The sequence below is a fragment of the Ischnura elegans genome, chromosome 1 (genome assembly GCF_921293095.1).
Source record: "Ischnura elegans chromosome 1, ioIscEleg1.1, whole genome shotgun sequence".
Classification (NCBI taxonomy): domain Eukaryota; kingdom Metazoa; phylum Arthropoda; class Insecta; order Odonata; family Coenagrionidae; genus Ischnura; species Ischnura elegans.
Genome location: NC_060246.1, coordinates 46,911,838 through 46,927,265, shown reverse-complemented (window position 1 = coordinate 46,927,265; position 15,428 = coordinate 46,911,838). Strand labels below are relative to the sequence as shown.

At 41.6% G+C, this 15,428-nt stretch overlaps 1 protein-coding gene across 1 annotated transcript in view; it reads right to left on the bottom strand.

Annotated features, from left to right (window-relative positions):
• The window catches only part of LOC124159508 (discoidin domain-containing receptor 2-like), a 574,242-nt gene that overhangs the window by 520,140 nt on the left and 38,674 nt on the right, over positions 1-15,428 (bottom strand). The gene's annotated exons all lie outside the window — the stretch shown is intronic.

The following is a 15,428-nucleotide window of genomic DNA, read 5'->3' as shown; positions in this document are numbered from 1 at the left end:
TCCTTCGACGAACAGTTCTGCATAGACGCAGAAAGCTCAGTTGTATTAATTACCTAGTCCAATTCATACAAAAATACGGGATTATCAAGGATATTATTCACGATATCTGGGCATACTACTAAAAACTACCCCATAATATGTTGATCTATCAACGGAAATGGGCCGAAATAAATTCAGCACTTGCCTCCTACCTACTCCTCTCTACTCCTATAAACAGGTTTTATAAGATTTCGACCACTCCGATGATAGACCCGATGGCAATGAACTTGTAGAGGGCGTAAATAAATGAGAGCTTCCGCAGTAATATCTCTCCCGACCTTCGTCAACCTCCCACGCAGCAAAGCACTACTCCTCCTCTCCCCCACTCCCTTCTGTCACCCATCCTCCCCCTCCACTCGTTGTAGAGGAACGAGCACAAAAGAGAGCATTGTAAGAGATCGGAAGATGGGAAGTGGAGAGTAGGATGAGAGCGAATGTGAAAAAAAACCGAGGGTGTCGGGAAATATAACAGCGAGGGGCACTGTGTCCTTTCGCCCATTGCCTCGAAGCCCTTGTTCTGGGGAGTTGGGCTGGCGGGCCGGATCTCTTCTAAAACCCTCCCTCTTTCCCTCCCCTTCTGCTTAGGGCGACATCCGCTGATGACTGGGCAATGCAAGTGCAGGAAGAAGGCTCGAAACCCATCTTTTTTTCTGCTCACGAACACATTTAACGAGAGGAGGAGGAGGTATGCATGCATTTCCGGAGTCTGTGCGAGGAGCAATAAAATTTTTCGGTAATTTCCGTTCTTTGCGAGGAAGCAAGTCGTAACGTAGCGGCAATATTGAAGACGGAGAGAGCTTGATTAGTGCTTTGATAGCATATTGGGAGATCCATGGTGATGGAATTCGTGCTTTGCCTATTAATTAACTTTTGGTTCTGTTTGCTTTGGGCGTGTATGCTTTAATATTTTAAAAGGGGATATCAGCGATAAGAATTCTCATTTTCTCTCTACATTTTAACTTGAGAATACTAATATTTGAACTTTACTGAATTCCTGTGTCCATAATTGGGATCCTAGGTCTATTTAGTGCAAGGCAGAGATGTTTTAGCAACTTTTTGAGCATTTAAAATTCTAAGCTATATGCTTAAACGCATAATGTTAGTCGTATTATTTCAACACAAAGCCAATTAAGATTAGCTATTTTTCTAAAAGTTCTAAATTGGCAATATTTTCTTCTTGATTTGAAGTAATTACAAAATGATCAATTTTTTTATGTCAGTATAACCATTGTTGAAGCACCGGCATTCAAATTCATGAGTCAGAATACCAGTTGACTTGGATTCCAATTAACTTGAGTACGAATGTAGTTCAAACTCTATGAGATTTCTTGAAAACTCGAAGAATGGTAACAAACCGTCATAAATATTTTTTTAAATCTCGTTCTGTGGGAAATACTCTGACATGTGGGATAGATATTAATTTTATGGGCGATAATGGTAAAATAATTATTTTTGTATCATACAGAAGAAGATACGGATGAGTTTCAACAATGAATGATAAAGAATTTGATTTAATAGGGTTTTGATAATATTTTTGTTATTTTTAAGCCTCCAGCGACATAGATAAATAGTTCCTTAAGTTTTACAAGTCTTTATCGAGTTATCACGCAATCATATAATTTTGTCCAAGGAGCCTCTAAAATTAAATCCGCCATCACTCCATTCACAAGGAGTTATTGTGAGTTAACGACCGATTTTATAGATATTTTTCATCTCCTTTGAACAGGTTTTTCGGATACCCACTAGAGTGTGTTTGTGTGTGTGTGTGACAGGACTAGATCGTATACACGACATTCCCCACTTAGGGTGAGCATAGTCAAAGGTGAGCAGCGGCAGAAGCACGCGGCGTCGTTTTTATGGGTTTGATACCGGAAACTCAAGCGACTTCCTCCGGGTGAGTGGCAGGGGGACACCCCTCTCCTCCCCTCCTCCCCCACCCAATCCTTCAGTGCTTACTCAAGCATCAAAAGAATATCCTCTCCCCTCTACTTCTCATTCCCCACCCATATACCATCTCCACCGCCCTTGTCCTGTTAGACCACCCGCACCCCACCACTCCCTTGTCAACTCTTTCCCTCTTTTTACGCCAAATTCTTCCTTTTTCTTAGCCCTCTCTTCGCGTCCATCTCCCTTCTCTTTCTTCTCTTCTCCATCTGTCTCTTTTCTTTATATCCTTCCCACCCGTTGGTCAGGTTACGTTTTAAGACCCGACTAAAGGTCTAGTTTGAAATAAGATACCCGCATTAGTTTCTTTTTCTTTTTGGAAGATTTTGCCCCACTATTGTCCTCGACCAGTAAGACAAACGATTTCTTTGAATCCAGTTACGCCCCTCTTACCCATTTCTAGGTCTTATTAGATTTTTGGATCCTTGAATGTGAGGGGCACACTTCAAATGAGCACTACTCACTTCACTCATATCCTTTTACTATTCGATCCTGTTGATGGCGTGACTTCCATTTTTAGCTCTCTGACTCAACCATTTTTTAAATATATTTTTATCCCATCTCTCAACAGTCAACATGTTATGTTCCCCCTATCATTCCACTTCATCAAAATTTAATGTAGATTTCCGTTACATGTAAAAGTCTAAGAATAAACAACCGCTATTTAATTTACCTGCCACTCCATGTTCACCAACTTATTTCAGAACTCTTTTGATGTGATCTCTTAATCTTACTTGGAAGAGTGAACTTGCCGAGAAAGAGCCGATTTTCTCCACGGGCAACGAAAATTTTTAGCTCCCCACGCTTTTATTCGTTTTATTATGTCGTCTCCTCAGTATTGGATATGAGCTGACATATAGGATTTGACCGAGTGAGGAAATGAGCAAATAAAAACCTTTTAACTTCCTCCGCGTTCTCTCGACAACTCCCTCTTTTGCGGCTCCTTCACCTCGGGAACCTACGAGTCCCGTGTGTGGACACGAACCAAATATAACACCTCTCTCTCTCTCTCTCTCTCTCATTTGAGTGCTCTTACCACCCATCCCTTAAACATTCACCCAATCCTCCTTTCTTCCCACCTCCTCTCTCTCTCTCTGAAAGACTGGTCGTTCCTCTAACGGCTCCCGTAAAGCATGTCAGGCGGGGGAGGGTGCGGCGTCGTCGGCGAAGGCAGGTTTGTAGACTTCCATTGAGCATGCAAAAGAGGAGTGACGAGGAGGAGGAGGATATGAAGGGTTTGGGAGGGGGTGGGATGTACGTGTTTGCATACTTGAGACGTCGTCCTAAAAAAGCTTAACGGACAGAGGAGGGCGGACAGAGACTACAAAGGCGCCACTCACCCAGCCTCTGTCGCACAATATTATTGCGAGGATATTATTTGGAGGAACGGAGGCTCAAGAGGAGACGGATAAGGGAGAGAAGGGAAGAAGAAGAGTTTGAGATATTGCCTTCTCTATTCGTCTTCGCCGAAAATGTTTGAGCTCCATAGGGAATGTTTCCATAAACTTATTGAGACTGTGTGTACATTACTGTTGATATCGTCTTTGTAGCTGTTATTAACTCAATGAGTAATGCTTTAGAACTTTTGAGCATACTGCTAGATGAAGAATGAATCCTCTATGCATACACTTACCAATATGAACTATTTGAACGATGCTTAAAATAACTGTTTAGTGTTTAGGAAGATGGTTTCAACTGTAATGAATGCGTTATAGAAATGAGTTATGTTACAATGGGCTTAGTAAATTCGAGTTTTGGAGCGGTTTAATCAAAAGAAATGCATTTGATTTATTCAGGCTGTGGATTTTTGTGGTAGCCTTCCTGCTATTAAGTTAAGGTCGTTTTAAGATATAAGGTTAGTACTGAAAGTCAAGACCTTTTCAAACAACTTTTCTTGTTTTCGGTTGTTGCAGTCAAAAGACAGACCCATGACAGGAATTATGGGATGATACCGACACGTAACCAGCGAGGGGAGCCATGGATCCACCCATTATTTTTTTGCGTTAGCATGTGGTAATTTCATTAAAATTTGATATGCGTATTATCAGTATATTTTCGGCTATAGTGACGATCAAGATAATGCTCTAAAAACCAATCAAAGTCCTAGAATATTGCGCCCAAAGACTGATTTGTGGCAATATTAGTTGGGCTTCACCAGCATTCCCGTTCCTTCGAGGAAAATATGAGAGTACGTGACAGAGAAGTCCGGTCATAATTCAAAGAAAAATGAGAGGCAAAGGAAATGAACGGAAGGGATTCTTGGATGATAATCCATCAAGTATTTACGTGTTAGGTCCTCGAAAGGGATGGAATATGGGCCGAAGATGAGACGGAAATCACGTATTCCCTCGAATTTGCGTAGGAGGGACGACCAAAAGAAAAGCCATCGAGGATGTAGTAATAGTGCCGACGAGGGAGCGGTGAGGGGGCTGGGAGTTCAGGGAAAAATGGACTGAGAGAAGCGTCGTGTCGGCGGAGGTATCGGGAGGAAAAGCGGAGACTAAGGACGTGTTCACGAGGGAGTACTCGTAAAGGGCTCAGCCGTGTGTTTAGGCGGATAAATGGTCGAGGGGCAAAAATGAAGGGAGGAGTAAAAAACAAGAGAGGGCGAGAGATGGTTTTCCAGCAATCTCACCCGCTGTTCATTTGGAATCATTTTTCCCCCTCGCTTTTTGTTTCATTTTCTGCATTCTGCCGCCGTCGTCGTTCTCGCATCGCTTTGAGAGGCTGTGTGAGAGAGGGAGGGAGAGAAAAACCTTTCTCTTGAGCGAGAATCGTTGAGGGAGGAGCAGAATGCATCGTTGACGTTGGAACGGGTAAGAGATCAGTTCCAGTCAAGGGAACGGCAAAGAGGAGAAGGGCGTCGAAGCAGGGGAGGGGTAAGGTGTTGTTGCGTGGGAGTAGGGACACGTTAAGGGGGTGAGAGGATAAAAAAGGAGGATACCGAACACACAGCAGGAGAGAGGAGGAGGAGAAGAAAAAATATCACGCGCACACAGTTGTATTCACAAAAGGTTCGACGACTTTTTCTCGCGGAGGCGCATTTTGCGAAGTCTCGCTAAACTCCTCCTCCACCTCCCATTCCCCTGTCGACGACGCGACGGTTCAGCAGAAGTGCGACGCGCGGCTCTCGAACTCTCAAGATCCTCGGACGACGACGGTGGAGAGAAGGCCTGGCTGCCCGACTCCAAAAGCTAGCTCTTCGCACACTCCTTTTTTCATCCCTCGTCGTGTCGCCATTCGAAACGCCTCTTGGCTCACTTAGCCTTGGAAGTTGCACTCGGTCCGGTATTGATCTCTCGCCGTTGAACGAGGTGACGTTTATTTTTATCCACTCCGTTGAAGAAGGAAGAAAAAAATTGCGACGGAAATGAGAATTTTTGGACGCAAATTAAAGTCCTACAGACCACGCGAGTTGAGAGTCTAGTTAAAAAAATACGAGAAGCTGTATATATATACGTTTTAGACTATCCGCTTGCCTTGGGGTGTGGATGGTTGCTCTTGGTGCATTTTTAGTATTATTAGAAAAAGGTAAAATGAATGTGTTCCCTCTCTGGGGATTGGTAAGCACGCTGTAGAGTCGAGAATTTTGAAATGCTCACCTAGATAAAAAATGTGCGGCACACATTGACCCCCACTGAACTTTCCTGCCGGGGTCAAAAACCTGATCATGCTATCGCTAGCTTTGTTGTTTATTTATTTTCATGGTATAACAGGCTAGACTGCCAGTCTTAATACATTAATTGATTTTATTTTGATTTGTTTTCAAATATATCTTATAGCAGTTTTGTAAAATGGATGCATGACACGTAACTGAGTATACTTAAATGCGATGCAGAAGTATTCTGAAAAATCCTGTCATCGGCTAATGATTTGCAAATTCTTTTATTGAAGGGGTATCACTTCATTTTTGTATTTGCCATTCATATTTGCGTCACAGATTGCGCGACAAATTTGAACATAATGCCCAGTGTTTCTAGATCATCCTCGTACAATGCAAGGGCTTTTAAGGAAAATTATGAATGAATATAAAATAAGAAGGCTTAATTTTTTTCATTAGGTCAAATTTGACAAAATGAGAACAGGTGTACTGTGAAAAAAAGGTACATAACATTTTGGAGAAAAGAGGAAAATAGTATTGAAACTTTCCCTAAATGACTCAATCAAAGAAAGCACGAGAAATGTTCTCTCTGAAGTTCCTTATTTTTCGAAATGGCTGTCAATTTTAGTAACTTTTCCGAACAGAATAATTAACTGATTACAGGGATTCTTGAATTTTTCATCATTCTTATTCCCTCGTCTAAGTACTAGTAGTTTTCTAGCCAGCTGCAGGTAATTGCCAGATTTTGTTTACTTTCAGGGGTAAAACATTTCCCGCGAAAAATGGTTTTGAATTCAATAAGTATCCACTTGTCAGCTTCATCGATATTATATTGTCATACTCTGATTTTCTTAATTTGGTTTCAGCTTAATATCTGTATGAATCCTAGAGTATTGTGCGCGTGTGGAACTGTCGCCGGTTTCGCAGTGAAGCTTTTTGCCGTGAAATCCGGATCCGGTGTCACAATAAACTGTAACTAGGGCTTCCCTTCTGTAACCAGGGCATTATTAAGGCTTTTCATGGATGGAATTCAGCTGTGGCCCCCATAAAAACGGGGATCCACGCGAGTTGAAAAACGAGATTATTTGTCGTCTCTTTCTCTTTATCCGCCTTACGTTCTATCGGGAGAATGGGATACCACCGCCCCAACTTAACAAATGATCCAACTCCGTCTGACTTTGAGCCTCTTTTTTTTTTGTTACTTTTTTAAATAGAATAGAGAGGCGTGATCATTCATGCGGACCAGATGAGGCCAAAACAACCCTCCTAAAAAATCCCACCCCGGCGTGAAAGAATCCACCCTCAGTTGAAAACGCGAGACTCAAATCCGTTCGACAACGAAATATTCCCGTCTCGCGTTCGAGGGACTCCGCTTCGGAAACACCCGCTACCGCCCACCCCGGTCACGCCACGTCACCCTGCCAAAGCCCGGTCGCAAAAAAATATCCCCCCTTCCCCGGTAGGTCTCCTCTCCATCCCCTTTAACAACGGGGGCAACTCCTGCGGCCGCCCCTTCATTCGCTGCCAGACGCGAAAATCCGGCCCGTCACCCGCACAACCTTCAGTCGCCCTGCCCAACACGCCCCCTCCACCCCCTGGGGGCATGAAACCTGAGGAAGTCCTTCGGGGCACGGGCTGTATTGGCGGCGGAAGGCCTCTCGGATCACCCGTCCTTCGGCATATGTCCCTCTCCCCTCTTTATCTGCTCCCGACCAAGCCCACCTCTCATTCTCCTCGTATAGCCCCCTCGGATAAAGAAGCCCGCATTGGCTAACCTCCCCCTGCTTGCTGTGTCATGAAATTGTTGGATCTAGGAGTATCCATTAGGAGAGCTGGTTTTTTTAGATATTAATGTCGCAACGACGGAATAGAAATCATTTTTTCATTATTTCCTACAGCTGGAACTAATAAAAACAATCAAATTGCATTGATCTACGGGGGAGGATGAAACTTAACGAATTTCAATGGCTTTAGGAATTACAAATATTAATGAATACCTATTGAAAAAGTGAATAAACTTTGTATAGAAAACTCAAAGGCAATGAACATTGTATTTTCAAAAGATAAATCCGAATAGGAATTTCTTTGCAGTTTTATTGCAAACACAACGTCAGTAAATACTTAAATATATTTCCAAGAGATTTGATGACGATATTAATAAAAATTATATAGTTCCTTCCTCTCAAAGGGGATTCAAGGTGAAAGCTGTCAATTAGATTTAGAACTCAAACACCAAGTTTGTTTGTCCATAAATTTTATGCGCCGTTTTCTTTTCCTGGGCAATCAGCCACAGAAATTAGATAATACTTGTATTTCGATAAATTTTTCCGCAAAAAAATATTTTTTAGATCTTTAAGATATATCATCATCCTCATTTAAAGTCGTAAATACGTTGTTACAGGGTATTCTAATGTCTCAGAGTAATTTCCAATATCATTCATTTTTGGATTTAAAATTGAAACATCATTAATTCCTGTATAAGCATTTGATTGCAAGAAACTAATAGTTTTTTCGCATTTTGCTCTTTTAGAAACATTTGCACAGACTTTGGTTTGTGATGAAATTATTTTCACACTTGAAGGACATGGGATATAATGGGTTTATAGGCTCTCAGGTGTGGGTCCTAGCTCGCATGCAGCCTATACTTCACGAAGATTTTCCAAATGCGTTCACCTGAATCCCGCTAACCCCGGGGCTTCTGCCATTGTCCACGCCTCCCACCCTCCGTCTTTCCCTTCTCGCTCACCCTCCCACACCCCGTCCTCTTTCAGAACCAATGCAGATCCCGGCTACAGCCCGCACATCACTCACGGTCCCCGCCAGCCAGGGATGATTCCTCTCGGAAATAGTTACGGTGTCGTATTCAGCGCTGTCACTGATTCTCCACTTACGAACGCGAAAGGTCAGGGTGCCCACGAGGAAAGCGTGTGGGGAAGAGGTCGCTTACGGTGTGGGAAGGAGACGTGCGCATCGTAAGGGCTTGTAGTGGGGCGTGATTGTGTTCGGGTTGGTGTCAGAATTGTGACGTGCCAAGATTTTTCAGAGCAGCCATCCTTGCTTGGTTCTTTAGAACACATGTGCTCTCTAGTGAAAAAATGGAAATGGTGCATTCCAACGCATTTCGGTTGCTTCTTTGTAGGTGGATACTTCAGACGTCTCAACTGAGAACTAGGGAATTATGTCACTCCTCGTCTCTTTATCTTGTTTTAATCGTTTGGAGAGGCCTTTCTGAAGGAATTCGATGGCGTTGAGGCATAATTTTGTATAAAAGAATTATATTTATTTAATTTTTATGGTGAATTTTCATATTTTATTTATTTAGCCTATTTATTTATAGATATGCGTGCTTTCGATGTTTGCTGATCTCCACTCAATAATTTAAAACTACGAAACTCAGCCATTTTTCTGTTTCTAAGTTTTCACTGATCCGTTTAATGTTCCTTAAGCTTCACTCTGGCCTAATGAAATTAACTATGTGACAACACTGAGGTTGACACACCACCCTTAAGCTGTCAATGAAAGAGATGCTCTTAGGAGCTAATAATTGCGAGTTTTACTGATTAAATAGTGTGATAACCAACATATTTCTTAAAAAATACAAGAATTATATTTCTCAAATAATCAAAGAATTTAACTGATTAATATGCTGTTGGTAAATATTTATCTGTGGTCAGCGATATCTTAGTATTTTGCATATAAAAAATTTTTTACTTCAAATCGCATTACACACATTTTACAAACGGTATAATATGCTGCTTCAACTGTGCTTAAGTTTATGACACTAGCACCAATGTAACGCGAGTCAACGCTTACTCCATCCACTTGGGGTGGACTTCTTCAACATTCACTTAACGAGCCCATCTTGCCTCTTGTAGAGAAAATTAAAAAGGGCCGTTGCACATTTCAACGTTTCACGAGTTGGATTCCAATAAAAATCCCATTTGACAACTTTTTTCTACCCCTTTTATTTCTTCTTTTTGTGTGACTCCATTTAATTTCTTTACCCTCCCGGACCGGAAGTTGCCGCCCGATTTTTTATGCCCCTTAACCGACGCCCAATGCCCATTTCTAAAGAGCTGATCACCTCTCGACAATGTGGGGAATGCCCCCCTAATCCCGCGCTTCTTCGCTCTATTATTGTCGGATTCACCGTGGCCCGTGACAACAGGCCGATTTTCTTTATTGCGTAGCTACCTTTTACTTCCATACCTTCCACACCAGGTGGTGCTGATGTGGGTACCAATTACGATGGTCCCACCAAAGCCGTTTCTGATTTACCCCAAACATACACCACTGCACAGAAAATTCGGTACTATTCTTCTCTTTTCCTTGGAATGAAGCAGAATCAAACAAACGTAAGCCAGTGTTTTCGAACGATTTTTTTCTAGGCAAAATTCACTGATTGTATCACTCGTCATGTTATCTTGTTCTGATATTTCCTATATACTTCTCTTCCATTGAAAAGTGTGCTTAGTCCTTTTTATTTTAGATTCGTTATATTAAGCACGAGCAAAATGGCATTTGCTTTTTACAAGAATCCAAGTTATGAAGTTATGATCAAGATCACCGAGTTGGCTTTATGCTGGAATCGATTTATTACCTCTGATATCTTCACCTCTTTAAAGAAGCTACAAAAAGAACTTCAAGACTATCCACCGAGATTATTAACTTTCCTGAATTTCATATTTTGAAACGAAATTTCATTTCATGGCTAGTGAATGTTCCCATTGCATACGGTTCATTGAAGAATTGAATTGAATTTGGTTAAAAAATAAATTGCTGTTATGAAATGGATATTTTGCATGAAATCATCGATGTCTGTTGTCCGCTGAGCCAGAGCGCAAAAAAGGCTTTTGAAAACCCTTTCCGAGTAAAATCCTTAAACAAGGTACTCTCTATAATATCAAGATCTTTTTATCTTTTCTCAAGTGTTATTTCTCTTAATATTTGAGGAAAAATGTCATTATCAGGCTTTTTCAGTGACCTTTTTTTCGTACACCGCTATTGATAAAAATGTACAACTGTTGCTTAAATATTTGCAGCAATGAGCTACCTATCGAAAATACCAGCTAATATTAGTTTCTCTTTTCTCTGAGAAGTTTTTGAGAGACTATCAAGAGAACTCATTGCTCATGTGACCTTTAGATGGATGAAGGATCTCAAAATTAATATTGTGAATCCATCATAGATACAATATTTAATAGGCTTGATGTGTTATCAAATGTTAGGACGGGAATGCCTCATGAGTTATAAATGAAGCTAAAAAAGGAAGCAACTTTATTTTTTATATAAACCTATAAATGTAGGTATAGGTTATGCTTAAATTGTGTATTAATATCCTGCAAATCACTTATTTCCTTGTACTATAGTGCGAGCTTATCATAAAATATTATTTATATATGTAGCTGAATTTTTAGCTTCGCAAAAGGGGCAGGGAAGAACTGAAAACACCTAAAATAAGATCATATCCCATTCATAAAGAATCAAAAGTGATCATATACAGTTAAACCAAAACAAGGTATCAAGGTATAGCTTCTTCGGTAATGCGAATGAAGGAGACTATTACGTTTACCATCCACTTTTGAGCTACTTCTCTTTTTTTAAGGGCTTTCAGCTTATCATCGGCTGAATGATGGAAGTTTATTCAACTCATACCCAATTTATTAGAAAATCGTCCCACCTTGCCTTCGATCTTTACATCAACATTCTTCGTACCAATACAGCGCAATCTTACGTCTGGAGTAATTTCAGAGTACCCAAACACCCTCACGTACGCATCACCTCTCTCTAGAGCTAGACGTTCCTTTTATGAGCCTCGAAATGACGTTCCGTTATCAACTCTCGCACTCTCCTTCCCTGCCGGTAGGTGGCGCCTCGCAGGTGGCGCTGTCAACCGAGGCGCATCGATTTCATCCTCGTTACCGTCTCATTAACCATCCGGCTTTTGTCACTCGCCCAAGCGAAGAGAGGGAAAGAGTGAGAGGAGGAGGCGAAACGCGCCGAATTTCCCATTTCGTCATTCCTCCCTTTTTTTTTTATTTATTTCTGTTCGAGCGCGAGAGTAGACGCAGTCAGTCATCTCCGTGTTCCCTTCCCAGCCTTTCTCCCCCTCCAGCTCTTCCTCTTAACAGCCCCCCTTCACACCCCCTTTCTCCTCCGCCCACTATCTGTCTACATTCCCTTTCCATCCAGACCGATTGGCCATTGGCAGCTGTCCTCTCGAATAAAATCGTCCTTCTGTATCCCATTATCCCTTTGCTACTAGCTTTCCACACACTCTCTCTTTCCTCTCGTCAAATCCGTGACCCTTTTTACTTATTTTTTTTTAATTTTCATTTTTCGTTTCGCGGAAATTCATCCCTGCGCATTTTTTTTTGTTCGCTCGACAAAATTCTCAGAAAAAAAGCATCGGCCGGTGTTTTGCCATTCGGAAATCTTTTTATTCCCAAAACTTTTGACTGGAGGTGGTGGTGGCACGTCCACTCCGGAGTATTGGAGAGACGTGAGTCATCCGGAGTGAAATGGAAACGGCCACTCGAATAGCACAAGTCAAAGGTGATGATAAAGTTATCAGTACGTCCTTCGGGCTGCTCTTTGATATCTCGCTCTTCACTTCCTCTCTGTTTGCTTAGCTCGAATTGAATTGTATCTCCTTATATATTCTTTCAGTAAAGAGACTTATCGGACGACCAAATAATAGTTTTCAATATCTCTTATCATGTTTCAAATTAATATTTACTTTCTGTCACAAGCAAGATACCGCGCATTTACTAATATAAATGCATACATTGACTTTCTTTCGGGTGAATGGACTCAAAAAGCTGGAGACCATTTTTTTACTTTATTAAATTTTTTGTTCAATCCTGAAGTGACATCTTCAGGATTGAACAAAAAAGTTAATAAAGGTGCACGTTGGTACTTAAGGCTAACAGTTCAATTCAAATATCATTGAGGCATGGTTACTAATTTTATTTATGGTGTTCTCTTCGGCCTGGCAACTTTTTGCTGCCTAACGTTCCTTATGTACTCAATATGGTGATTGTTGTTATGCACCCACTTTCAGCCTTTTCTGGGATATTATTAAAGGAGATCGAATAACAGACTACTAGCAATCACTTATAGTGCAACAGATATGTGATCTTGAACCTTTCATGGTCGTCGTTTTATTTTTCTTATGTTTATGTTAGATATCACGCAAAATTTTCCTAGATTATTCATCATCCAATTACGTCTAAGGAGAATTATTTTTCAGCCAGTCTTTAATTTCGGGAAGAAGGCTTTGGAAATATACACCGAATCAATTTCGTCGTAATTTTCATTTTAAATTGGTATGAATATCACTACTTTATTAATATATTAGTTGTGCAACTGTACCAAAGTTATTGAAATTAGTTCATAGGCCATAACTTCCGTACTGTTATATCTATAACGTTTAGACGAGAGATCTACACTGCATTACATGATTGCATTATGCTTGCACATAGGCAAATATTAAATTGAAAATGAGAATGCATAAGACGTGGCTACTACTCGACATTTAACGTATTTTGGTCTTTGCAATAAAGGAAATAGTTCGCCAGATGATGAACGTATGACCCGCCCCATTGAATCCTGTGTACAACCTGATCGGCTACGTCCTTGACCCGCAATATAACCCCTGCGGGAAGAAGTACAAGGAATGCGGACAAAAAAGGACGACCTTTTCGGACACGTATGCATATTTTTTTTCGCTCAAACCACGGCGCTGGGGAGGACGGCGCCGCTGCCCGGAGGTCCATGCGGACGGCGGAGGAGGGAAAACAGCGCACGCGGCCTCGCCCACGCCTCCTTTTCAAATGAGAGGGCAGATCCCATTAACTCTGGCACAAAGCAAAATGGGATGGGGCAGAGCAGAAAGGAAAAGCATGGGACTGGAATGAGGGATGAGAGAGAGTATGAAAAGAGAAAGGGGAAGAGGAACAAGGACACACTGGGCGATTTGGGTGGGTGGCAGCGGGTGTCAACCGGTGATCTAGAGGCCACCATAATGAGGTTTGAGACACGGTCCTTCCCACTCCCCATGGCCCTATACTCGACCTCTCGTTCCTTCCAACGGCCCCTCCTCCCCTCACACCCTCGAACTCTCCTCAACGCCTCTTGCGACCGAAAACTAACACCCTCCGCCGACGCATGGGCTACAAACCGTGTTTCCTGACCCCGCTGAGGTCTCTCCTTTCTTGTAACAAGTCGATGGCAGTACACGGGGCGGGCGGATCCCTCATCCTTCGTCTCCTATCTGTAAAGTTCCCCCGAAGAATACCCCCACTGTCTTCTTGAAGTGGTAGTCGAAGAATTCGGAGGGTGACTCAGCCACGAGTCCCATAAATATGTTTGCGGTCGGCTCAGGGATGTCTATGTCGTTGTTAGGGAAACGTGTTTCCAAATACACGACTGTTAAATAGCCGTACCAAAATTACCTAGTATCGACGAGCATATTTCTAGGAAGTAACCGTATGGAGTTGGTATGCGTACACGTAGTGGACTGGCATGCAGTTGGAAATCTTAGACAATATTGGACACGCAATTGGTACATTCCTAAATATCAACTATAATATCTAAAGAATTCAATCATTTACTTGAAATTTTCGGTGTAAGCTTGAATTAAGAATCGAAAAATGAGGTGCATGTGAAATATTTGCTGCTTCCTTCAGCGGTATTTGTCACTCGTAGGTGTGAATTCTTGTACGCTTATATTGGAATAAACATTCAAAGATATTCGGAGTGTTTTCACCTTTCAGCTCATATCCAAATTTTACCATATTGAACCTGGAAGAATCTTTACCATTCCCACCTCACGGAATAAATATTTACTTCAATTCCTATGAAAATGGATGAAGATAGCGGAAAAATGCTGTCGATTATAAATGAAAAGAAGCAAGGTACAATTGAATAAATTGTAAAAACAATTTTAATTGCTACATGACTTTTTATGTCTCATTGTAAGGAACTGTAGCCGTTTTTAAATTGTGGTACAGTCAAATCCATCTCTTCCCAATTCGATTTGTTCAAATACCGTACAACATTGTCGTGACAAACGAATTTATCCTTATTTTGTTTGTTTTCCCTTATCGCACCTTTATAATATGGGTGTCTTCATCTCTGTGCGTGGCGTTTTAATCTCAGTAATTGCAAATCGTGGGCATGTCAACTATGTTTCTCAACCCGGCATGTCGAAGTAGTCGTTCAGGGCAAAAGGCCACAGGGCAGTAAAAATATTGATATCATCTAATTCTGGTCGGAAAATAATTGCGGGTTAGTAGATTTTAATCACAATCACTTCCCAGAATTCAACCCTTAATCACCGAGTCAGAATCCCACGTCGTAACTCTAAGATGTACATCTCATCTGTCCTCTGTCGAATACAGCTAAAAATGTTTTCAAATCACATGTGAATCGAATGAAATGTTAACAGGAATGTTTGTCCGATATGGACGCGTCCTTGGAGTCCTTGGAGACATCGAAATGAAATGGGGGATTGGCACGTCAAGATGAGCTGAGATGTCTGGAGAGAGAGATGAGTTTGTGAAGGGCAGAGATCCCTTGCCCACACGCTGATCATTTCTCCGTCGAGATGCCTGCATCTCTCCACGCTGTGTGAACGGATGAGCCGTTGCCCAAGGATATACAGGAGTTGAGGCTTTCTTTATAGGAGATGTTGAACTCGTGAGCAGGATTGAGATGGGAAACGGAGGGATGGATGGTGGAGAAAGGAGTGAAATCGGGTAAAGGAATGAAGAATCTGATTGTGAATTTTTGAACTCGATGATATATTGGCATTACCTCGGATGTCTAGCATTAATCAGTT